General features: G+C 42.2%; 2 protein-coding genes across 2 annotated transcripts in view; one reads left to right on the forward strand and one right to left on the reverse strand.

The window, feature by feature from the left end:
- The window catches only part of LOC130296283 (zinc finger protein 345-like), a 133,416-nt gene that overhangs the window by 73,586 nt on the left and 35,446 nt on the right, over nucleotides 1-24,384 (reverse strand). The window lies entirely within an intron of this gene.
- The window catches only part of LOC130296246 (oocyte zinc finger protein XlCOF7.1-like), a 224,758-nt gene continuing 211,741 nt past the window's right edge, over nucleotides 11,368-24,384 (forward strand). Inside the window, exon 1 of the mRNA XM_056547609.1 lies at nucleotides 11,368-11,501. The gene's annotated coding sequence lies outside the window, so the exon portion shown is untranslated. The remainder of the gene's footprint in view (nucleotides 11,502-24,384) is intronic.

Here is a 24,384-nt window from a genome sequence, read left to right on the forward strand (position 1 = left end):
AAAAGTTTAAAAACACCCATTAACCCCTTCCATATTAGAGGTACATTCACACGGACGGATTTATTTGCAGGTTTCCCGCTGCGTATTTGAAAGGGGGCGGTATCTTCTCTGCTGTCCGCAGCAGATTTTCCACTGCGGAATTTCCGCTGTGGAAAATTTGCCCCAGACCCTTCTGACTTCAATGGGGCTTGCGGCGGATTTTCCACAGTGTAAATTCCGCCTCAGAAAATCTGCTGCGGACAGCCGAGAAGAGCCCGCCCCCTTTCAAATATGCAGCGCCCGTGTGAACATACCCTAAAAGTTCATATCACCCCCCTTTTCCATATAAAAATATGTAAACATAATAAAAATAAACATATTTGGTATTGGCACATGCATAATTGACTGAACTATTAAAAAATAACATTTTAAATCCCGTAAGGTAAATGGCGTTAACGTAAAAAAAACATACCCAATCACAGAATAGCTTTTTTATATGTTTCTAACATCATATCCCAGAAAAAATGAAGTAAAAAAAGTGTTCAAAAAGTTCAATGCCAAAATGGTACCGATACAAACAGCATATTATGGCCCAAAAAATTTGCCCTCATATAGCCCAGTATACGGAAAAATACAAATATTATAGAGGTCAAGGATTTTCTTTTTTAAATAAAAAAAAATTATTATTAAAACGTGACGGAAACTAAAATTTGGTATTGGTGCAATCAGGCCGACGTAAAGTATCAAAATAATATGTAAGTTTGGCCACAGGGTGAATGGTGAAAAAAAGAAAACCTCTAAATTTGCATTTTTTTTCAATTTCACCTCACAAATATTTTTGTTTTGTTTCAGAGCATAAGTTATGGAAAAATGAAAAGATGTCATTACACAGTATGCTTCCCCGCAAAAAACAAGCCTCATACGGGTCTGTAGATGGAAAATTTGAGTTATGGCTATTATAGGACGAGGAGGAAAAAACAAAAGTGTGGAAACTAATAAAGACCCTATTTTCGAACTATTTTGGTTGAAATTATTTTATCTATCAGGACAAGTGGATTTTCTTGAGGGACAAGTAGATTGTGTTCCGCTTTAATCCCTTGGACAAGTAGATTTTTTTTTTTATTTCCACACCCCTGGGTTATAGGAGAAAATGCCCCCCAAAATTTGTACCCCATGTGTGGACGTCAAGTGCTCTGCGGGTGCACTACAATGCTCAGAAGAGAAGAAGTCACATTTGGCTTTTGGAAAGCAAATTTTGCTGAAATGGTTTTTGGCATGTCGCATTTAGGAAGCCCTTATGGTGCCAGAACAGCAAAAAAAAAAAAAAACACATGGCATACTATTCTGGAAACTACACACCTCGAGGAACATAACAAGGGGTCCAGTGAGCCTTAACACCCCACAGGTGTTTGACAAATTTCCGCTAAAGTTGGACAGGAAAATGAAAATTAGATTTTTTTCACTAAACTGCTGATGTTAAATTTTTCATTTTCACAAGGGGTAATTGGAGAAAAAGCCTCTCAAAATGTGTAACCCCATTTCTTCTGGGTATGGAAATACCCTATGTGTGGATGTAAATTGCTCTGCGGACGAGCTACAATGCTCAGAAGAGAAGGAGCGCCATTGAGCGTTTGATGAGAGAATTTGGTTGGAATGGAAGTCAGGGGCCATGTGCATTTACAAAGCCCCCCGTGGTGCCAGAACAGTGGACCATGTGGAGAGGCCACATGTGACCCCATTTTGGAAACTATACCCCTCACAGAATTTAATAAGGGGTGCAGTGAACATTTATACCCCACTGGCGTTTGACAGATCTTTGGAACAGTGGGCTGTGCAAATGAAAAATAAAATAAAATTAAACTTGTGTACTTCTTAGCAGCGCCGTACATTTACTGCGCATGTCCTTAACCCCTTCCCGCAGAATGTCATATATAAACGCCGGGTTGTGCAGTGCGTTCGCGCATCCCGGCGTTTATAAATGACATGCAGTTAACCCGGCGATGCGCAGCATCGCACGGGTTAACTGGCAGAAGTCCCGCTGTTTCCAGCAGGGGACAACTTCTGCTTCACCCCCAGGACCATCCATTGATGGTCCTGGTCAGCGATCACTGTGATTGGTCCCTGTGGACCAATCACAGTGATCTGGGGTGAAAGTTCAGATCCCCCGCACTGCCCGCCCCTGGAAGTCGGGCAGAGCGGGGGACGAAGGCTGCGGGGGCTCGCGGGGACCTGCGGCACACGGGGGGGAACAGGAGGGGACCGGCGGACTTACCTGATCCAGCGGCGGGACCGAGGAGCAGCGCGGGACCGGCCACGTGGACGAGCAGCGACGGGTGAGTATATGGTCCTCAGAAGCAGCAGTGAAGATCTTCACTGCTGCTTCTAGGAGTCTGAAAACTACAACTCCCAGCATGCCTAGACAGCCTTTGGCTGTCTGGGCATGCTGGGAGTTGTAGTTTTGCAACATCTGGAGGGCCTCAGTTTGGAGACCATTGTATAATGGTCTCCAATCTGTGCTCTTCCAGCTGTTGCAAAACTACAACTCCCAGCATGCACTGACTGTCCAGGCATGCTGGGAGTTTTAGTTAAGCAACATCTGGCCCTTCAGATGTTGCCGAACTACAACTCCCAGCATGCCCTTCAGCTGTCTGGGCATGCTGGGAGTTGTAGTTTTGCAACAACTGGAGACACACTGGTTGGGAAACATTGTCTGTTTCTAACTCAGTGTTTCCTAACCTGTGTGCCTCCAGCTGTTGCAAAACTATGACTCCCAGCATGCACTAACAGACCATGCATGCTGGGAGTTGTGGTTTTGCAACAGCTGATGCAAGCCCCCCCCGCCCCGCCACCCCCGTGAATGTACAGGGTACATTCACATGGGCGAGGCTTTTACAGTGGGTTTCTCGCATCTTGAGATGCAGCAAATTTTGCGCTGGGAAACTCGCTGTAATCCCCCGCCCATGTGACTGTACCCTAAAAACACTACACTACACTAACACAAAATAAAATAAAAAGTTAAAAACACTACATATACACATACCCCTACACAGCCCCCCTCCCCCAATAAGAATGTCCGGTACGCCACTGTTTCCAAAGCAGAGCCTCCAGCTGTTGAAAAACAACAACTCCCAGTATTGTCGGACAGCCGTTGACTGTCCAGGCATGCTGGGAGTTTTGCAACAGCTGGAGGCACCCTGTTTGGGAATCACTGGCGTAGAATACCCCTATGTCCACCCCTATGCAAATCCCTAATTTAGGCCTCAAATGCACATGGCGCTCTTACTTTGGAGCCCTGTCGTATTTCAGGGCAACAGTTTAGGGCGACATATGGGGTATCGCTGTACTCGGGAGAAATTGCGTTACAAGGTGTGGGGGGCTTTTTCTTCTTTAACCCTTCATGAAAAGGAAATGTTGGGGTCTACACCAGAATGTTAGTGTAAACATTTTTTATTTTTTACACTAACATGCTGATGTTGCCCTATACTTTAAATTTTCACAAGAGGTAAAAGGGAAAAAAGCCCCCCAAAATTTGTAACGCAATTTCTCCCGACTACAGAGATACCCCATATGTGAGCGCAAAGTGCTCTGGGGGCGCACAACACGGCCCAGAAGGGAGAGTGCACCATGTACATTTGAGGTGATTTGCACAGGGGTGGCTGATTGTTACAGCGGTTTTGACAAACGCAAAAAAAACAAAACCCCACATGTGACCCCATTTCGGAAACGACACCTCTCACGGAATGTAATGAGGGGTGCAGTGAGAATTTACACCCCACAGGTGTCTGACGGATCTTTGGAACAGTGGTCCATGAAAATGAAAACTTGTACAGCCCACTGTTCCAAAGATCTGTCAGACACCAGTGGGGGGTAAATGCTCACTGTACCCCTTGTTACGTTCCTCAAGGGGTCTCCTTTAGTGGAAATTATTATTTTTTTTTTTACATATGCAAAAGTCATGAAACACCTGTGGGGTAATAAGGCTCACTTTATTCCTTATTACATTCCTCAAGGGGTCTAGTTTCCAAAATGGTATGCCATGTGGGTATTTTTTGCTGTTCTGGCACCATAGGGGCTTCCTAAATGCGACATGCCCCCCGAGCAAAATTTGCTCTCAAAAAGCCAAATATGACTCCTTCTCTTCTGAGCATTGTAGTTCACCCATAGTGCACTTCAGGTCAACTTATGGGGTACCTCCATACTCAGAAGAGAAGGGGTTACAAATATTGGGGGGTATTTCCTGCTATTAACCCTTGGAAAAATGTGAAATTTGGGGGGAAACACACATTTTAGTGAAAAAAAAATATTTTTTTTTACATATGCAAAAGTCGTGAAACACCTGTGGGGTATTAAGGCTCACTTTATTCCTTGTTACGTACCTCAAGGGGTCTAGTTTCCAAAATGGTATGCCATGTGAGGGTTTTTTGCTGTTCTGGCACCATAAGGGCTTCCTAAATGCAACATGCCCCCAAAAACCATTTCAGAAAAACGTACTCTCCAAAATCCCCTTGTCGCTCTTTCCCTTCTGAGCCCTCTACTGCGCCCGCCGAACACTTTACATAGACATATGAGGTATGTGCTTACTCGAGAGAAATTGGGCTACAAATATAAGTATACATTTTCTCCTTTTACCCCTTGTAAAAATTTAAAAATTGGGTCTACAAGAACATGCGAGTGTAAAAAATGAAGATTGTGAATTTTCTCCTTCACTTTGCTTCTATTCCTGTGAAACACCTAAAGGGTTAAAATGATGACTGAATGTCATTTTGAATACTTTGGGGGGTGCAGTTTTTATAATGGGGTCTTTTGTGGGGTATTTCTAATAAGAAGACCCTTCAAATCCACTTCAAACCTGAACTGGTCCCTGAAAAATAGTGAGTTTGAAAATTTTGTGAAAAATTGGAAAATTGCTGCTGAACTTTGAAGCCCTCTGGTGTCTTCCAAAAGTAAAAACTCGTCACTTTTATGATGCAAACATAAAGTAGACATATTGTATATGTGAATAAAATTTTTTTTTTATTTGTAATATACATTTTCCTTACAAGCAGAGAGCTTCAAAGTTAGAAAAATGCAAAATTTTCAAATTTTTCATCAAATTTTAGGATTTTTCACAAGGAAAGGATGCAAGTTACCACAAAAATTTACTACCATGTTAAAGTAGAATATGTCACGAAAAAACAACCTCGGAATCAGAATGATAACTAAAAGCATTCCAGAGTTATTAATGTTTAAAGTGACAGTGGTCAGATGTGCAAAAAACGCTCTGGTCCTTAAGGCCAAAATGGGCTTGGTCCTGAAGGGGTTAAGGGGATAAGTGATATTTGATATTCAGGTGATTTTTCTGTTGTTCTATTATTTCTTATGGGCCTGCGGTTTGAATATCCTATTATTCTCCATCTTCCCAGGCTCAGATTTGTATTTGTGTGTATATGGATTTTTTATTATATTTATTAAATATTAGTTACCCCCTCTTTATTCTAAGTAACCTGGAGGTTCAATATGACTTTTTGTATTTCATGTTATAAATTAAATAAAAATATGATGAAGAAATAATATTCCTACCTTTGCTGTCCATCATAGTGATGTCACTTGGTTCTGGAATCTCCCAGAATACATAAGGCTTCTGTGGCCGTTCTTCCTCCTCTCCATCAGCCTTTAGGATTTTCCTCTCAGGTGTATCAGCCTCTCTGTCCTTCTCTTTAGACGCCATGTTATCTGTTACAGGGGAAACCGGGAGATACAGAAATCACATGAGGATTGTGGAAATCTAAAGGAGGGGTCTGTCTATATACTTAATAGAGAGGAGGGGGTCTGTCTTTATACTTAATAGAGAGGAGGGTGTCTGTCTATATACTTAATAGAAAGGAGGGGTCTGTATATATACTTAATAGAGAGGAGGGGTCTGTATATATACTTAATAGAGAGGAGGGGGGTCTGCCTATATACTTAATAGAGAGGAGGGGGTCTGCCTATATACTTAATAGAAAGGAGGGTTCTGTATATATACTTAATAGAGAGGAGGGGTCTGTTTATATACTTAATAGAGAGAAGGGGGTCTGTCTATATACTTAATAGAGAGGAGGGGGTCTGTATATATACTTAATAGAGAGGAGGGGGCCTGACTATATAATTAATAGAGAGGAGGGGGTCTGTATATATACTTAATAGAAAGGAGGGTGTCTGTCTATATCCTTAATATAGAGGAGGGGGACTGTATATATATATATATATATATATATATATATATATACATATATATATATATATATATATATATATATACAATTTATCTCCCACATTCCTCTCCTGAAATACTCTGTGCTGCTGTGTACCCTGCTCCTTCTACAATGTATCTCCCACACTGATCTCCTGAAATACTCTGTGCTGCTGTGTACTCTGCTCCTTCTATAATGTATCTCCCACACTGTTCTCCTGAAATACTCTGTACTGCTGTGTACTCTGCTCCTTCTACAATGTATCTCCCACACTCCTCTCCTGAAATACTCTGTACTGCTGTGTACTCTGCTCCTTCTACAATGTATCTCCTATACTCCTCTCCTGAAATACTCTGTGCTGCTGTGTACTCTGCTCCTTCTATAATGTATCTCCCACACTGTTCTCCTGAAATACTCTGTACTGCTGTGTACTCTGCTCCTTCTACAATGTAACCCCCACACTCCTCTCCTGAAATGCTCTGTACTGCTGTGTACTCTGCTCCTTCTATAATGTATCTCCCACACTCCTCTCCTGAAATACTCTGTGCTGCTGTGTACTCTGCTTCTTCTACAATGTAACCCCCACACTCCTCTCCTGAAATGCTCTGTACTGCTGTGTACTCTGCTCCTTCTATAATGTATCTCCCACACTCCTCTCCTGAAATACTCTGTGCTGCTGTGTACTCTGCTTCTTCTACAATGTAACCCCCACACTCCTCTCCTGAAATACTCTGTGCTGCTGTGTACTCTGCTCCTTCTACAATGTATTTCCCACACTGATCTCCTGAAATACTCTGTGCTGCTGTGTACTCTGCTCCTTCTATAATGTATCTCCCACACTGTTCTCCTGAAATACTCTGTACTGCTGTGTACTCTGCTCCTTCTACAATGTATCTCCCACACTCCTCTCCTGAAATACTCTGTACTGCTGTGTACTCTGCTCCTTCTACAATGTATCTCCTATACTCCTCTCCTGAAATACTCTGTGCTGCTGTGTACTCTGCTCCTTCTATAATGTATCTCCCACACTGTTCTCCTGAAATACTCTGTACTGCTGTGTACTCTGCTCCTTCTACAATGTAACCCCCACACTCCTCTCCTGAAATGCTCTGTACTGCTGTGTACTCTGCTCCTTCTATAATGTATCTCCCACACTCCTCTCCTGAAATACTCTGTGCTGCTGTGTACTCTGCTTCTTCTACAATGTAACCCCCACACTCCTCTCCTGAAATGCTCTGTACTGCTGTGTACTCTGCTCCTTCTATAATGTATCTCCCACACTCCTCTCCTGAAATACTCTGTGCTGCTGTGTACTCTGCTTCTTCTACAATGTAACCCCCACACTCCTCTCCTGAAATACTCTGTGCTGCTGTGTACTCTGCTCCTTCTACAATGTATTTCCCACACTGATCTCCTGAAATACTCTGTACTGCTGTGTACTCTGCTCCTTCTACAATGTATCTCCCACACTCCTCTCCTGAAATACTCTGTACTGCTGTGTACCCTGCTCCTTCTACAATGTATCTCCCACACTCCTCTCCTGAAATACTCTGTGCTGCTGTGTACTCTGCTCCTTCTACAATGTATCTCCCACACTCCTCTCCTGAAATACTCTGTGCTGCTGTATACTCTGCTCCTTCTACAATGTATCTCCCACACTGATCTCCTGAAATACTCTGTGCTGCTGTGTACTCCGCTCCTTCTATAATGTATCTCCCACACTGATCTCCTGAAATACTCTGTGCTGCTGTGTACTCTGCTCCTTCTACAATGTAACCCCCCACACTGTTCCCCTGAAATCCTCTGTGCTGCTGGCATCCCTGTTGTGGCTTCTAACTTGTTTCCATTCCCACCATTGTCCATGCCCCATCAGTCTCTTTCCTCTTCACTTAAACACTCTGTGCTTCTGGGACTCCCTAGTAGGTTTCCTCCCTGACCTTGGCTACAGGTGCAGACAGAGCACTTACCTGTAATTTGGAATGGCGGTACATCCAAGGGAGAGCAGCGGCCGTCAGGTGGGTCTGTCCTCGCTGGACGCCCTGATCTTTCTTGGCCGTCATCTCCCCCGATCTCGTCTCTGTTCCTCTCTTCCATTTTCCCTTCTTTTTGCCTTCATTTTATAAGAAAGATGATAAAGTCTACAGAAAACGGCAGCCATGGGCGGTGAGGAGTCATGTGACTGTCCTGAGCGCTAGAGAGCCAATGAGAGATTGGAGGCGGAGTCACCTGTGGTCTGTGGTGATATCACAATGCTCCAGTGTTCTACATACGAGAGGGGAGAAGTATATGGACATATAGTAAATATACAGTATATATATATACCTCGATGTCTACCATATATCCCATTACATCACAAAAAGATTTCCCATTTTTTTCCATATAAAACATTAAAAAGAAATGTATAAATTATGGGAGGGGTCTGCCTAAATATCATGGTGGTGGTGGTGGTGGGGGGCTATATACATAATGGGGACAGGCCTGCCTATATACATTATGGGGAGGGGGGGTCTGTATATATATCCTATGGGGAGGGGGTCTATATACATTATGGGGACAGGTCTGCCTATATACATTATGGGTAGGGGGGTCTGCATATATATATATATATATATATATATATATATATATATCCTTTGGGGGGGGTGTCTGTCTTTATATATTATGGGTAGGGGGGGTCTGACTATTTACATTATGGGGAGGGGTTGGCTACTAAATTACGGCTCCCAGCATAGATATTACTACTACTACTGAAGAACTACTGCTCCCAGCATAGATATTACTGCTACTACTACTGAAGAACTACTGCTCCCAGCATAAATATTACTACTACTCATGAAGAACTACTGCTCCCAGCATAGATATTACTACTACTACTGAAGAACTACTGCTCCCAGCATAGATATTACTACTACTCATGAAGAACTACTGCTCCCAGCATAGATATTACTACTACTACTACTGAAGAACTACTGCCCCCAGCATAGATATTACTACTACTCATGAAGAACTACTGCACCCAGCATAGATATTACTGCTACTACTACTGAAGAACTACTGCTCCCAGAATAGATATTACTACTACTACTACTACTGAAGAACTACTGCTCCCAGCATAGATATTACTACTACTACTGAAGAACTACTGCTCCCAGCATAGATATTACTACTACTACTGAAGAACTACTGCTCCCAGCATAGATATTACTACTACTACTGAAGAACTACTGCTCCCAGCATAGATATTACTACTACTACTACTGAAGAACTACTGCTCCCAGCATAGATATTACTACTACTACTGAAGAACTACTGCTCCCAGCATAGATATTACTACTACTACTGAAGAACTACTGCTCCCAGCATAGATATTACTACTACTACTGAAGAACTACTGCTCCCAGCATAGATATTACTACTACTCATGAAGAACTACTGCTCCCAGCATAGATATTACTACTACTACTGAAGAACTACTGCTCCCAGCATAGATATTACTACTACTACTGAAGAACTACTGCTCCCAGCATAGATATTACTACTACTACTGAAGAACTACTGCTCCCAGCATAGATATTACTACTACTCATGAAGAACTACTGCTCCCAGCATAGATATTACTACTACTACTGAAGAACTACTGCTCCCAGCATAGATATTACTACTACTACTGAAGAACTACTGCTCCCAGCATAGATATTACTACTACTACTACTGAAGAACTACTGCTCCCAGCATAGATATTACTACTACTACTGAAGAACTACTGCTCCCAGCATAGATATTACTACTACTACTGAAGAACTACTGCTCCCAGCATAGATATTACTACTACTACTGAAGAACTACTGCTCCCAGCATAGATATTACTACTACTCATGAAGAACTACTGCTCCCAGCATAGATATTACTACTACTACTGAAGAACTACTGCTCCCAGCATAGATATTACTACTACTACTGAAGAACTACTGCTCCCAGCATAGATATTACTACTACTACTGAAGAACTACTGCTCCCAGCATAGATATTACTACTACTCATGAAGAACTACTGCTCCCAGCATAGATATTACTACTACTACTGAAGAACTACTGCTCCCAGCATAGATATTACTACTACTACTGAAGAACTACTGCTCTCAGCATAGATATTACTACTACTACTACTGAAGAACTACTGCTCCCAGCATAGATATTACTACTACTACTGAAGAACTACTGCTCCCAGCATAGATATTACTACTACTACTACTACTACTGAAGAACTACTGCTCCCAGCATAGATATTACTGCTACTACTGAAGAACTACTGCTCCCAGCATAGATATTACTACTACTACTACTGAAGAACTACTGCTCCCAGCATAGATATTACTACTACTACTACTACTGAAGAACTACTGCTCCCAGCATAGATATTACTACTACTACTGAAGAACTACTGCTCCCAGCATAGATATTACTACTACTACTGAAGAACTACTGCTCCCAGCATAGATATTACTGCTACTACTGAAGAACTACTGCTCCCAGCATAGATATTACTACTACTACTGAAGAACTACTGCTCCCAGCATAGATATTACTAATACTACTGAAGAACTACTGCTCCCAGCATAGATATTACTACTACTACTGAAGAACTACTGCTCCCAGCATAGATATTACTACTACTACTACTGAAGAACTACTGCTCCCAGCATAGATATTACTAATACTACTGAAGAACTACTGCTCCCAGCATAGCTGCATGAAATGGCCTAAAAGACATCCCAACTAAAAAACACCTGATGCCAAATAAATAGGGAGTAACTACTGTGTAGGGGCAATACTGGGGGTAAATAGTGTAGAGGCCGCTAATGGGAATAACTATTGTCCAGGGGCACTGATGGGGTTAATGACTGTGTGGGGCACCACTGGGGGTAACTATTGTGCAGGTATTACACTTTTCATACCCCCCTCCCAGAATGTAGATGTTCTGCTCCGATACCAGTGAGATTATCAGCCTCATTTATCACAACCGTCTCCTTGTTGCCCCTAGCAACCAATCACAGCTCAGCTTTCATTTCTTAACCTCCTCTGGTAAAATGAAAGCTGTGCTGTGATTGGTTGCTATGGGCAACACAGATCCTTTTCCTATTAGACAGTTTCCATATATCTGCCCCATAGTGTGTTACCTGGAGTCCTGTGGTAACAATGAGAACCTTCTAGAAGAAGATGATGGAGGTTGTAGTTCCTCCATGGCGTCCATCAGATGGCGGTCGCTCGGTGCAGGGAGGTCCATCAGATGGCGGTCGCTCGGTGCAGGGAGGTCACTTACACTTCTCCTCTTATAGGTCATCCAGGCCCAAAATATAGGTGAGAAAGTCTATAGAAAACGGCAGCCATGGGCGGTGAGGAGTCATGTGCCTGTCCTGAGCGCTAGAGAGCCAATGAGAGATTGGAGGCCGAGTCACCTGTAGTGATGATGTCATCAGCTGTCACATGATGTCACAATGCTCCAGTGTTTTACTGGAGAGAGGGGAGAAATGTATGGACACATAGTAAATATACAGAAAAAAAAGAAAGAATATAATTATATATGTTTACAGTGCTATATACCACTCTGCCATAAACTACGGTAAATAATCAATAAATATGTTTAAAAATATGAAAAAAAAATTGCCCCTATTATCCCCCATAACTCCCCTGATTCCCCCATAACCCCACATAATAGCCCCTAAAATCACTCCCATAATCCCCATAGCCCCCCTAAAGCCGCATGTGAGCGCCGTCAATTTTAGAAAAATACCAAATGCCAAAACACATTACATCACATGTCACAACAGAATGGAAGAAAAGGTAATTGAAAAGTCAGATCAATGCCAAAATGGCACCAATGAAAACTACAGATTATGGCGCAAAACATAAGCCTCCTCCCCCATACAGCTTCATAGACAGAAAAATAAAAATGGAATAGGGGTAAGAAAATAGAAATGTATTATTTATTTATTTCTAAAAGTAGCAAAAAATGATAAAAATGTTACAAATTTGGTGTCATTGTAATGGAACCGACCTGAAAAATACAGATAACATTGACATTTTACTGCACATAGAACCGTGTAAAAACGGAACCCCCCCCCCAATCAGCATAAATGCATTATTTTTATTTTCCATTTTACCTCACAAATAATTTTTTTTGTTTGTTTCTCCAAATAATCCCAAAAATTTCTCCAAAATTTTATGATGAAATGAAAGTTGACCTTACAAAGTAGAATGAGTCCCTCATACGGGTCTGTGATGGGAAAGGGACAGATTTGGGGTTGGGTCACATGTGCCGTATTTTGCTGCGTGTTGACTTCAATAGGTAGGAAAATCCGCAGCAGCAAATACGCTGCAGAATACGGCACGTCTGACCCGACTTTTAGCAATTACCCCACAGACACATAATAGGCTTCTTGTTTATTGTGTGACCTATTGTACTTTGTAATGACACCTTTCCTTTTACCATAAAATGTTTGGCCACAGCCTTTTAGCCTTTCTCAGTGCCATTATTAGCTCTTAAGTGGCAGAAACCTCACCTACCCCTGGGGGAATATGTCCCGCTTGCAGCAAAGGAGAAAGAAGCAACTATCTCAGCGATTATCTCAGTCTATACCTGATTTGTTTCGGACCTGGACATGCTCCAAGATGGCGCCATCTTGCTTAAGCTCTGCTGACCTCTCTGAGAAGCTCCCAGACCCTACAGACCTCACTCCTGACACCATGTTTCAGAACATCAAGCAACTGTTCCAGACCGAACTATCTAAGGCTGCTACCAATCTTTCATCTCAGTGGCGAGAGCTGGGGCAGAGGGTAGCAGACTCTGAGGCCAAGTTTGACGACTTGGCGGACGCGATAAGAAACAACCTCCTTGTCTTGGAGGATCCCTTGACACAGCTACAGGCCCTTAAGCTGAAACCCGAGGACCTCGATAACCGCTCTAGACGAGCGAATTTGCGGATCCGTGGCTTACCGGAGGAGATGACAGAGGTCTCTTAGACGATTTCCTCCCTGCTCTATGAGCTGGTCCCACAATTGTCTGTTTTGTCCGCATACACAGGGCCCTGGCTAGACCCAAGAATCCTGATCTACCGCGGGTCGTGATCCTAAAACTTCATTATCCTGAGGTTAGAAACCTTATTTTACAGGCTGCTAGAAATGTCCCTGCACTCCCTGGTGCCCCCCCAGTGCATATCTACACTGATCTAGTTCCTTCCACCCTAGCTTGGGACTTTCACCCAGTAACGTTGGTGCTACAGTGGGGAGGGGTGTGGTATAGATAGGGATTCCCCTTCTCCCTCTCCTTTCAAGTGAATGGCCACTCCCACACTGTTCGCTCCCTGACTGATGCCAAGGATGTGCTCTCCCAGGAACGCATTAAGCTAGTAGACCAACCACCTTTGCCCGAGTGTTTAGGCTGCTTGATTCGTACCTGGATACCTGTTGCTAAGGACCGGTGTTCATCTCTCCCTCCTTCGGTGGACCCTCTTCCTCCTTGAAAGCTGAATACTGACTGTATTGTTACACCCTGTTACCTCTGTTGGGACGCTGCTCTGTTTTCTTCAGCTTGGATGGACATTCCTATAGTCTCCCGATGGACTAGTGCACTTTACACCCTGGACATGTCATTGGACTGCCCCCTCTTCCCCTCTACCCCCCCTAGTTGGTCGGTTGTGGTCACCCACTCCCTTTCTTCAGGAGGCTTGTCTGCGGTCCAGAATACTGTTTTCTACCATCCCTCACTGGGAATTAGGAAGAATGTCAGACAACTCTCTCCGGCTGCCCGTCTCTCCTATTCTATGGTTTTGTTTACATTTTGTCTTTTTTTGTGTTTTTGTTTATTTTTTGTTTATGCAGGCATGGTATTATATTGCATGGATGTTCCATTTTTATGTCCTGGGTGCATGCCACCATTATTCCTGTAGTAGTCTTTTGCATGGCATCTAGGCCTTTTCATAGGTCGTATAAAAGGTTTTACTGCTTTTCGTTCACATCTAAATGTTGCAGGGTGAGGACTCTCCTGAGTAACCCATTCCCACTCTCTGTACAACATGAATATATGGACCCTGAGGTGTTTTTTGATATTACTAGGTACTCTATATGATAAGGTTTTATGTTTGGTTAATACATATGCTCCTACTGACTCTCCCCTGACATTTTTTGGGAAGATGTGATGACTTACGATACTTTGATTTGGGCAGGTGATTTTAACATTTAGCAAACTAGATAATTCTAACTTGGCCCCATTTCGCAGGTCAGGGGCTCAACAACGCCTGCTTTAGTAATTGTTTATAGATCATGGTCTGACGGACGTTTGGCGTGAGCATAACGGAACAGCCAGGGGTTATTCTTATTATTCCCCTGCTCAGCTACATTTCACCAGGATTGAATGGGTGTTGACCACCCGCAGGACCTTACCTTCTCTCTGTCTGTTGGCGTGGTCCGACCATGATATGGTATGTGCTGTGTTCAATTTTATGACTCCTTTCACATCCCCTTTTCGGTGGCGTTTGAATGAGTCCCTATTAACAAAGCCTAGGGTCAAACAGCAGTTGGATTCAGATCTGTCCTCCTATTTCACCTTCAATGTTGACTCTGATACTGCCCCTGAATGGGGATGGTTGGCCCACAATTCTTACATTCATGAACAAATCATATCTTTAGCCACAGGCATCAAGCACGACCGTACAAAAACGCAAGCAGCCGTTAGAGGCTAAATTGCAGAGACTTACATTTGTGGTCAGGGCGACCAACGTGAATAAGCTGCCTGAAAATAACAACAATACCTAATAATGATAACAACCATAATATTAGTAACGACAATGGTAATGACGATCATAGTTATAACCATTATAACGATACCTTATGACTATTAAATCTAACAACAACAACAAGGATAATGATAACATACTTACAGTGGTTAGAATTGTGACCAAAACCGCGACCGTGGGCATGCCTATAGAGGGCCAATAATTAAGCCGATTTCTTCTAAAGGTATGGTGTTCAGACGTACATTGTCTGAACACCATACCTTTAGAAGAAATCGGCTTAAGTATTGCCGAATACTAGGAACCCCATAATGACATCCCCCCCTGCTTTGAGGGGCAGGGGCGTACAAATGCCCGTGTCTCATCCGCTCGGCTGGTTGTAATTTATATATCCGTACTTGTATGATTGCTGTTACTTAACATGCTAAAGTATAGTAAGTCATAACCTCTACCAAGGGTCTGCCTATAAAGGGCCAAAAAATACACACAATATCCTTTTGATTCCCTACCACCACCTGAGCCAGCAATGTTATTACTCTGAAGCCGTGTCAGAACAACAAATATGCAGTGCATCCCCTTGCGGACGTGGCAGGCATAACTGGTATACTACCGCCTATGAGCCAAAATATAATTGCTCTGAAGCCGTGGCCGTAACCATGATTATGCAGTGCATCCCCCTGTGGACGTGGCAGGCATAACGGGTAAACCACAGCCTATGAGTCATGATATTATTGCTCTGAAACCGTGTCAGTAACAATACTTATGCAGTGCCTCCCCCTGCAGACGTGGCAGGCATAACAGGTATACTACCGCCTATTTGTCATGATATTATTTCTCTGAAAATGTGTCAGTAACAATAATTGCGCAGTGCAACCCCCTGCTGATGTGGCAGGCATAACAGGTATACTACTGTCTAAGTGTAGATATTATTACTCACAGGAATGAGCCTTTAACATAATTTGCAGTGAATCCCCCTGCAGACATGGCAGGTAAACCGGTAACATAACACCTATGTGAGGATAGCTCTGAAAACAATTTCGCAAGAAATATTACTTAGATGACTTACCAGTAGCAATAATTACACATTGCGACCACTTGCAGACATGGCAGGCATACAGAGTATACTACGAATTTCGGTCGTGAATATTGTTGCTCTAAAGACGTGCCAGTAACAATAATTACGCATGACGGGTATAACAGGTAAGCTACCGCCTTTATGTTGTGATATTCTTATCCTGAAGAGGTGTCAGGAACAATAACTATGCAGTGCATCTACCTGCAGATGTGGCAGGCATGATAGGTATACTACCGCCTACGACATGATATTATTGCTCTGAAGACGTGTCAGTCGCAATAATTACGCAATGCGTCCCTATGTGTGATGATGTTATTGCTCCGAAATTGTGTCAGTAACAATATCTACGCAGTGCATCCCCCTGCAAATGTGGCAGGCATGATGGGTATCCAACCTCCTATGAGTCATAATGTATTAATTCTGAAGACAGTTGTGAAGTAGAGGCTAAATGTAACATGACAAGTTAATCAGACTGCTAATAATGATCGTAACTGATTTTAATTGTTTTTATTGGCTGTAGTAATACATGTCTGCACCTATGTATCGCACAAATGCTATGAGCGTATCACCAGTATACAGCTGCGAATGTATGAGCCGCGTTAATTAAGCGCATGCACCCACCATAAATGCTGTGTGTATGAACAGTATAAATGCTATGAGTACACGTACAGTATAAAAACTAGAAGCGGATGTGCAGTATAAAACTAAGAGCAAATGTACAGTATAAATGCTAAAAAAGTGCAGAGCTGTAGCCAGCTCCTTTTGCGCCCAAGGCAAGCCCAGAAAACTGCAACCCCCCCCAAAAAAAAAAAGTTCAAAAAGTGGTTCTGGAGTATAATACAGGATATAACTCAGGATCAGTACGGAATAAGTAATGCAATGTATGTACACAGTGACCTCACCAGCAGAATAGTGCATACAGCTCTGGAGTATAATACAGGATATAACTCAGGATCAGTACAGGATAAGTAATGTAATGTATGTACACAGTGACCTCACCAACAGAATAGTGAGTACAGCTCTGGGGTATAATACAGGATATAACTCAGGATCAGTACAGGAAAAGTAATGTAATGTATGTACTCAGTGACCTCACCAGCAGAATAGTGAGTACAGCTCTGGAGTATAATACAGGATATAACTCAGGATCAGTACAGGATAAGTAATGTTATGTATGTACACAGTGACCTCACCAACAGAATAGTGAGTACAGCCCTGGGAGTATATTACAGGATGAGGATGCCCATACTACATTATAGAAAAAAAAAACCTGTACTCACCTCCAGTGCTCCTATTGTGCCCATCTCCGGTCCCCCGGTGTAATCCTGAGCTGAAGAATGTTTTGGGCCCGGAGTGACATTGTGGCCCACTGTGTCATACTGCTGCTAAGCCTCCGTAGTGATGTCCCGCCTAGGCCAGCTAAGCAGCAGCATGGCACACTGGGTCCCGATGTCACTCTGGGCCTAAGTGTCACACTGCAGTTCAGGAAGAGGACTGCACCCGGGGACCGTAGCAGGGCACAGCGGGAGAGCTGGAGGTGAGAACAGATTTTTTTTTATAAACCTGTAGTATGGACATTCATCTAAAATGTCCTCTGAGCTGACCAGGTCCACCGACGCAAAATTGCGGTGTCCTGATCAGTTCACACGGAGAGCGGAGGGTCCCTACCTGCCTCCGGTTTATCCTATCAGCCCCTAAATATAAATAAGCCTCTTCCCTAATTAACGTTCTGATCAGCCTCCCTTTACCCATTTTTAAAATAAAATAATGTAAATAAAAATAAACATGTGGTGTCGCCTCATGCGTAAATGTCTGAACTATTAAAATATAACAATAATTAAATAAACCACACGGTCATTGGCGTAAACATAAAAAAATGCCAAAGTCCAGAATTGATGATTTTTGGTCACTTTATATAACATAAAAAAAGACAAAAATGGTAAAGCTAAAAACTACAGATCATGACACAAAAAGGGAGCCCTCGTACAATATTATAATAAGGAGGCATATTTACAAATGAGAGGACACAGTGGGCATTATTATTTATTTATACATAAGGGGACACAAAAGGGCTTATGAGGGGGCACGAGGGCATATTTAAAAAATTAGGAGGCATCGTAAATATGAGGGGGACACAGGGCACATTTTTATATGAGAAGAACATAAGGCAATATATATATTGCCCTCCTGTTCTCATATAAAAATGTGCCCTCTTTGTCCCCCTCATATATATAATGCCCCACAGTGCACCCTCATATATATAATGCCCCACAGTGCACCCTCATATATATTTGATTGTGTGTCTTGGCCTTACCTGTTCGCACTGTTGTCTAAATTTGGTTTCTTGGGTCCCTTTATTCTGATTTTGACTAATTTGTACTCAGCGCCGACTGCATACTTGTCGCCAGCTCTTTTCGCGTTAGTGATGAAGCTTTTGGCAGAGTTGATTAGGGATCATCCTGACATCAGCTGCATGACAATTGGCTCGTCTGTGTATAAGGTGAAACTTTTTGAAGATGGCCACTTGTTGACTCTTACGAATCCCCTTGTGTCCTTGCTGAATATTTTTCAACTTTGTGATGATTTCGCCCAGTGGTTGGAGCTACGTGTAAATATAACGAAATCTGAGATACTCTGTTGTAATGTCCCGCCTCTTACACAACAGTCTATTGCCTATACATTTGGCTTTAAAGACTTTCTCTGGTTTTTCCTATTTGGGGATTAAATGGACATCCTCCCTTCAGTCCCTCTACGGGGTTAAAGGGTAACTCTCATTAAAATAAATTTTTGCTATTGCACTCCTTATGGTAAATAAAAAATATTTCTAATATACTTTGTTTAAAAAAAATTAAGTTATCTATGTTTTAATTGTGCTTAAAAAAGCCCAAGAGCACATTTTCCTGCATCTTATACACAGACTTAGGACCGAGGTCAAAACACAGAAAGTGCAGCCTGGAGTGCTGCTTTCAGCAGCCAGGGAGCCGCCGGTAATGGCCGACATCCGCAATCATGCGGATGTCCGCCATTTAAGGGGTACTCCGGTGCTTACACATCTTATCCCCTATCCAAAGGATAGGGGATAAGATACCTGACCGCGTGAGTTCCGCCGCTGGGGACAGCTATCGTGCCCCCTGCCGTAGGCTTGCATTGAGGGGCAGAGCGTGACGTCACACGCCGCCGGCCGTGTGGTCGTCGGTAATCAGACATGGAGCAAACACGCTCCGGGGACTGATTACAAACCGGGGTGCGCGTGCAAGATCCCGGGGGTCTTTTGGATAGGGGATAAGATGTGTAAGCACCGGAGTATTCCTTTAACGTCAGATGCAGTGATCAATATAGATCACGGCATCTCCGGCAGTGGGGTACTTTAATTGGATGATGGGATCACCTGCAGCGGATGATTTACATTTTTATTGGGGGGAGGGGATATTTCACATTCTTTTTTAAAGCTTTATTAGTCTCCATAGGTGATTATTTGTAGAAATCATTTGATTGCTAATACTGTTCAGTGTCATGCATAGGGCATAGCACTGATCAGTGTTATCGGTCATCTTCTGCTCTGGTCTGCTCGATCTCAGACCAGAGCAGAAGACCCCAGGAGACGGACGGAGGAAGGTGAGGGAATCTCCATCCGTCTCCTGGGGTCTTCTGCTCTGGTCTGAGATCAAGCAGACTAGAGCAGAAGATGACCGATAACACTGATCAGTGCTATGCCCTATGCATAGCACTGAACAGTATTAGCAATCAAATGATTGCTACAAATAGTCCCCTATGGAGACTATTAAAGTGTAAGAAAAAAAAAAAAAAGTGAAAAAATCCCCTCCCCCAATAAATATGTAAATAATTAGTTTTCCCATTTTACCCCCAAAAAATAATAAAAAAATAATTAATAAACATGTTTGGTATTGCCGCATGCGTAAAAATCTGAACTATCAAAAAATATTGTTTTCTCAATCTCATATGGTGAAAGGCGTAAATGTAAAAATATTTTATTCCCAAATTTTTTTTTATAAAAAAACTTAAATATAAGCAAATGTGGTACCGATACAAACTACAGATCACAGCGCAATAAATGAGCCCTCATACCTCCCTGTATACAGTAAAATGGGAAAAGCTATAGGTGGTCAAAATAGAGCAATTTCAAACATACTAATTTTGTTAAAGTAGTTTGAGATTTTTTTAAAGCGGTACAATTCTAAAAAGGCATATAACATGGGTATCATTTTAATTGTATTGACCCACAGAATAAAGATGTCATTTTTACTGTAAAGTGTACAGCATGAAAACTTAAAAAAAATAGAAAAATTTGCTACATTGCGGTTTTCTTTTCAATTTTCCCACATAAACAATATTTTTTTGGTTACGCCGTACATTTTATGGTGAAATAAGTGATGTCATTATAAAGTAAAATTGGTGACGCAAAAACAAGCCCTCATATGGGTTTGTGGAAGGTAATATAATAGAGTTATGATTTTTAGAAGGCAAGTAGTTAAAAACTAAAATGAAAAAATAAAATTGTCCTTGTCCTTAAGGGGTAAGAACTGCCTCCACTGAGACCACCACTTTTGTAAATGTGTGTGGGGCTGAAGAAATGCCAAACCGGAGGGCTACAAACTGAAAATGTTTTAAGACTCCCTTGACCTAGACTACGATCCTCAAAAATCTTCCGGATCCAGGATGGATGGGAATATGGAGGAAGGCTTCCTTGAGATCCAAGGTAGTCAGGAAATCTCCTGGCAAAATAAGATTGGTTTCTAACTTTATAGCTTCCATCCGAAAGTGATTGTGCTTCATGTACTGATTAAAAAATCACTACGTACTGAGCCCTGTGTGACCCTGCTCTAAGGATACGTTTACACATGCGTATTTTTGCTGCCGTTTATTTAAATGGGTAGCAAAATCTGTTAAAGCAGACCTGCAGCAGAAAATATGCACGTGTGAACGTACTCTAAAGGTCTTGTTCACATGAGCGGATTTCCTTTCAAACCTTCTGTGAGTTCGAAAGACGGCGGCTCTCCACTGGCTGCCAGCAAAAATTTGTTGCCCATTTTTGAAGTCAATAGGGTCTGTGGCGGATTTTCAACAGCGTAAACCCGCTGCTAAAAAAATCTTCTGCTGACAGGCCACAAGAGACCCCGCCCCCTTTAAAATTTGCAGCAGGAAACACAAGAGTTTGAAAGGAAACCCGCTTATGTGAATGAGCCCTAAAGGTTGGAGTTTTTCCAGATTTACTCCTGTGCCGGGTAGTACTCTGTAAAGCTGAGGTTGGTGCTCTCAAATCACCCAAGTGCAAGTAAAAAGTGCAAAAGTGTTCACACAAAAACCGTGCATGAGGATGCAGTCCATCACAAGCCCTTCACCGAAAGGAGAGAGGCCCCCACCCAACAAAACCCTTAACCTCCAAGCCTTAAGGCACCTGCGAGGCTCCAGGAACAATGTCCCTTTTCGACAAAGCTACTCAGGGACCTAAAAGTGTTCCCGGGGGGCAACTAGGCGTTAACCAGGTTGCCACGAAGGAACCAATAAAACCGGTTTGGTACTCATGCCAAAGCAGGAATACCACGGGGTATGGCAGGGAGGTGACACACGTCCTCTAGATCGGCAGGAGGGACACCCAGAAGGGCAACCGCACCCTACCAAATCCTTGTGACACATAAAGAACACAAACGTAAGCACAGTGACAAAAACCTTTTAAATAAATAAGTGAATGTGCGCTGCGTAAAACTGCCCGGACATCCGTCCGGATCTATAGAAATTCCTCTGCAGATCAAAAGCCAGAAGGCCGGAACAGTAGATGTGAGTGAGTCAGAAGAGTGAGAGATAACGTGCGTGCTTCGTGCCATCTGTCAAGTGGGGTTGCCAATACCAAATGAGTTCCGGCACCCAGGGGTCACCACTGGAGGCTCTGCTTTATTAGACTTTCTACATGTCAAAATTAGCACAGAACAAGGAGTGCTTACAAATGCCATGGCAATTTTCTTCTGCAGGTCAGTACAATTATGGCGAAACCTAATACATATACTTTTTAGAATGGTTCATTACAGTGACACTATAAAATGTATTTTTTGTTAAAAAAAAAAAAGTTATTTTTGTGCATCTCCATGGTTTGAGAGCCATCTTTTTTCACTGACGCAACTTTTGGAAATTTTGTAATGGTTTAGATACTTTGTATGTTAGGATTGTGCCTAAATAATAATTGTGAATGGAAATTTAGTGAAAGATATTTTGTATGTAAAAATTTTACAAAAGAAAAAAAAAAGAAAAAGAAACCTCGGCACTCAGGATTTTCTTTGAATAATCCTCTGTGTTTTATTCACATGTAAATCACAATGTGACACAGTGTTTCTAGTCAATTTACTAATTATTTGTGATTTCTTCCCACGCCCCCTCCCATGGATTTGCACTGAGGGGGTGTGGTGTGACATCTCGAGGGGCGTGGCGTCCCTCTACGGGGTTAAAGGGTAACTCTCTTAAAATTAATTTTTGCTATTGCACTCCTTATGGTAAATAAAAAATATTTCTAATATACTTTGTTTTAAAAAAATTAAGTTATCTATGTTTTAATTGTGCTTAAAAAAGCCCAAGAGCACATTTTCCCGCATCTTATACACAGACTTAGGACCGAGGTCCAAACACAGAAAGTGCAGTCTGGAGTGCTGCTTTCAGCAGCCAGGGAGCCGCCGGTAATGGCCGACATCCGCAATCATGCGGATGTCCGCCATTAAAGGGGTACTCCGGTGCTTACACATCTTATCCCCTATCCAAAGGATAGGGGATAAGATACCTGACCGCGTGAGTTCCGCCGCTGGGGACAGCTATCGTGCCCCCTGCCGTAGGCTTGCATTGAGTGGCAGAGCGTGACGTCACACGCCGCCGGCCGTGTGGTCGTCGGTAATCAGATCTGGAGCGAACACGCTCCGGGGACTGATTACAAATGGGGTGCGCGTGCAAGATCCCGGGGGTCTTTTGGATAGGGGATAAGATGTGTAAGCACCAGAGTATTCCTTTAACGTCAGATGCAGTGATCAATATAGATCACGGCATCTCCGGCAGTGGGGTACTTTAATTGGATGATGGGATCACCTGCAGCGGATGATTTACATTTTTATTGGGGGGAGGGGATATTTCACATTCTTTTTTAAAGCTTTAATAGTCTCCATAGGTGATTATTTGTAGAAATCATTTGATTGCTAATACCGTTCAGTGTCATGCATAGGGCATAGCACTGATCAGTGTTATCGGTCATCTTCTGCTCTGGTCTGCTCGATCTCAGACCAGAGCAGAAGACCCCAGGAGACGGATGGAGGAAGGTGGGGTCTTCTGCTCTGGGGTCTTCTGCTCTGGTCTGAGATCAAGCAGACTAGAGCAGAAGATGACCGATAACACTGATCAGTGCTATGCCCTATGCATAGCACTGAACAGTATTAGCAATCAAATGATTGCTACAAATAGTCCCCTATGGAGACTATTAAAGTGTAAAAAAAAAAGTTAAAAAAATAAAAAAAAAGTTACAAAATCCCCTCCCCCAATAAAAATGTAAATAATTAGTTTTCCCAATTTACCCCCAAAAAATAATAAAAAAAATAATTAATAAACATGTTTGGTATTGCCGCATGCGTAAAAATCTGAACTATCAAAAAATATTGTTTTCTCAATCTCATATGGTGAAAGGCGTAAATGTAAAAATATTTTATTCCCAAAATTTTTTTTATAAAAAAACTTAAATATAAGCAAATGTGGTACCGATAAAAACTACAGATCACAGCGCAATAAATGAGCCCTCATACCGTCCTGTATACAGTAAAATGGGAAAAGCTATAGGTGGTCAAAATAGAGCAATTTTAAACATACTAATTTTGTTAAAGTAGTTTGAGATTTTTTTTAAAGCGGTACAATTCTAAAAAGGCATATAACATGGGTATCATTTTAATTGTATTGACCCACAGAATAAAGATGTCATTTTTACTGTAAAGTGTACAGCATGAAAACTTAAAAAAAATAGAAAAATTTGCTACATTGCGGTTTTCTTTTCAATTTTCCCACATAAACAATATTTTTTTGCTTGCGCCGTACGTTTTATGGTGAAATAAGTGATGTCATTATAAAGTAAAATTGGTGACGCAAAAACAAGCCCTCATATGGGTTTGTGGAAGGTAATATAATAGAGTTATGATTTTTAGAAGGCAAGTAGTTAAAAACGAAAATGAAAAAATAAAATTGGCCTTGTCCTTAAGGGGTAAGAACTGCCTCCACTGAGACCACCACTTTTGTAAAAGTGTGTGGGGCTGAAGAAATGCCAAACCGGAGGGCTACAAACTGAAAATGTTTTA

This window comes from Hyla sarda, chromosome 1 (assembly GCF_029499605.1).
Source record: "Hyla sarda isolate aHylSar1 chromosome 1, aHylSar1.hap1, whole genome shotgun sequence".
NCBI classification, from domain to species: domain Eukaryota; kingdom Metazoa; phylum Chordata; class Amphibia; order Anura; family Hylidae; genus Hyla; species Hyla sarda.